The 2500-nt window shown below is 66.5% G+C and overlaps 1 non-coding gene across 1 annotated transcript; it reads left to right on the top strand.

Moving 5' to 3' along the window:
• Positions 1 to 1912: 1912 nt before the first annotated feature.
• LOC144489996 (5.8S ribosomal RNA) lies at positions 1913 to 2066 on the top strand. Its single transcript, XR_013497123.1, has one exon. It is a non-coding gene; the product is annotated as a 5.8S ribosomal RNA (ribosomal RNA).
• The last annotated feature ends 434 nt before the right edge of the window (positions 2067 to 2500 follow it).

Raw genomic sequence — 2500 nt, 5'->3', positions numbered from 1 at the left:
CAGGATCGGACAACCTCTCCGGGGGCCCGAGCCGAAACCCGACACGGTATAAAAGTCGTAACAAGGTTTCTGTTGGTGAACACGTTGTGAAGGATCTTTGTCGGCCGGGGGCCCGCCACCTCTCCGGGGAGGGCGGCCCGTCACTCCTTGAACGCGAAGGCTGGCGCCGGTTGGGCCAGGCAGGAGAGCCTCACGGGGGCCGGCCCCGGGGCCAGGTATCGGACAACCTCTCCGGGGGCCCGAACCGAAACCCGTAACACAGAATAAAAATCGTAACAAGGTTTCTGTTGGTGAACACGTTGTGAAGGATCTTTGTCGGCCGGGGGCCCGCCACCTCTCCGGGGAGGGCGGCCCGTCACTCCTTGAACTCGAAGGCTGCGCCGGTTGGGCCAGGCAGGAGAGCCTCACGGGGGTTGGCCCCGGGGCCGTGGCCCGTACTGACGCTGGCGCCTCCCACGCGGGTGGGAGGTCACACCGACAATTTCGCCGTACCCGTCGAACGGGCCTGGTCACCCGTACGCACGTTCCGCCGAAGCCGGGCGACGTCGATCTCGGTCCCACTCGGTTGGGCCGGCGCGCGGGCGCCGCCACCGACGAGCACGCACACGCTCGGTTGCACGCCGGCAAGTCCATGCGGGTGCCGCACACGCTACGCCTGCGCCGTTGGAAGGGCTTCGCCGTTGGCTTCGTAGGGTGTCTTTGCAGTCCGTCCGAGAGGTGGGGGCACGCACGGCAACACGGCCGGCCTGCCTGCGTGGGACGATGCGGTCCTTTCGTTCAGCGGTTCGGCGGTTTGGCCGGCGCGAGCAGACGCTCGGAGGGAGACGGTGGCGTCAGCCACGCACTCACTCCGCTTCTGCAGTCCGGTCCACTCCGCCCGTTCTAGCTGCTCGTTTGGTCCCTCGCCCGCCAGCAGACCGTTCCGCCGACGGTGCTCCTCCTCCGCAGCGACTTCTGCCTAGCCGCTCTGCCGGGTGCGATGTCACCGGCGTCCGCACCGATCCTCGGCACGGCGCGTGTGCGCACCTGTGGGCCGCCGCCCCGTGCTCCACGTCCGTCTGTGTGTGCCCGCTGTGGGGACCGTCTTCCTCTCGCCTTGGCGACGGCTTGCGGGCTGCGACGTGACCTTGCCACCGCCTTGCAGCATTACATCCGCAGTTGAAACGAAGAGAGCTGCTGCGGGCTTGGGTGCTTGTCCTGGCGGCTTGTCGACGGGACCACGGTGAACGGCCACTGTGTGACTCCGCAGGGAGACGTTCTGGTGCAGTCAGGGGCCTTTTTGTCTCCCGCCGCGGTGAAGCTTTGGTCGCATTCTAGTCACTCTCTTCAAAGCCCGGTGAGGGGTACCTGTTCATGCTCACCATTCCTCCGGCACCCGTGTGCGGAGGGTGGGTGCGAGGTTTAAAGATTCGTTGTCCGCCTGTCGGTCCGGTCTGGTCTCGTGCTGACTTGAGCGAGCGTCCACCGCGTTCGAGAGAATGTGCCTGTCCGCGGGGGCAGCCGCGCTTGCGAGCGTTCCGCCGCGCCCCCTTCCCCAGCCCGCCGAGGTTGGGGCGTGCGGGGTCGGCTTGCGCCCGTAGCGTCGGCCTGTCCTCCGCGGCTTGCACCCGACTCAGTCCGCTGCGGCCTCGCCTCGACTCTCGAGCCTACCGCCAGACGGTGACACCAGAGAACTCTGCCTCTGGCTGTTGCGGGGCGTGACGGCGCGTGGCGGGCCCCGGCCCCTCACCCACGCCGGCACTCAACGCCTGCGAGCGCCCTGATTCCTCCTTTTTTTCGCTTGATTGTCGCTCGAGTGCGTGCGCCTCCGGGCTCACGCCGTGGTACGCGCCAGGCTGGGGCTCCACCGTCACGTCGGCGGGGGAGCGTTTTGCGCGTCCCAGGATCGGGCAACCGATCCGAAACCCGATACAACTTTTAGCGGTGGATCACTCGGCTCGTGCGTCGATGAAGAACGCAGCTAGCTGCGAGAATTAATGTGAATTGCAGGACACATTGATCATCGACACTTTGAACGCACTTTGCGGCCCCGGGTTCCTCCCGGGGCTACGTCTGTCTGAGGGTCGCTTGACAATCAATCGCACTTCGCGCGCATCCGTGCGCCGAAGAGCGCGGCTGGGGTGTCGCAGAGGTGCCGTCCTCTCTGTCCCCCTAAGTGCAGACCCAGAGTAATCCGCGTCGGAGAGCTTGACCTCTTGGGTGCCGGCGTCCGCCTCCGGGCTCGTCGGCACTGCCCGCTCCCGCACTGGCCCAGCCACCTCGGGGTCGCCGGCACGGCTGTCATCGGGTTGCCAGAGAGAGAGAACGTGACTGCCTCGCTGCCGGGACCGTGTGTGCCTTCCGTTAGGCTCGGGCCAGGGGGGTTGACTCTCTGTTGATGTGTGTGTGTGGCTCGTCCACGGGAAGGATCCGCAAGAGTTGGCTCGGTTGGGTGCTCCGGCACAGAGAGTGAGAGAGTGGAGTGACTGTCCGCTGGACGTCTCCGGACACGTTGCCTCGC

Source organism: Mustelus asterias, unplaced genomic scaffold (genome assembly GCF_964213995.1).
Source record: "Mustelus asterias unplaced genomic scaffold, sMusAst1.hap1.1 HAP1_SCAFFOLD_2753, whole genome shotgun sequence".
Lineage (NCBI taxonomy): Eukaryota > Metazoa > Chordata > Chondrichthyes > Carcharhiniformes > Triakidae > Mustelus > Mustelus asterias.
The sequence above is the reverse complement of the archived record's forward strand: the minus strand, read 5'-3'. Positions and strand labels throughout refer to the sequence as shown.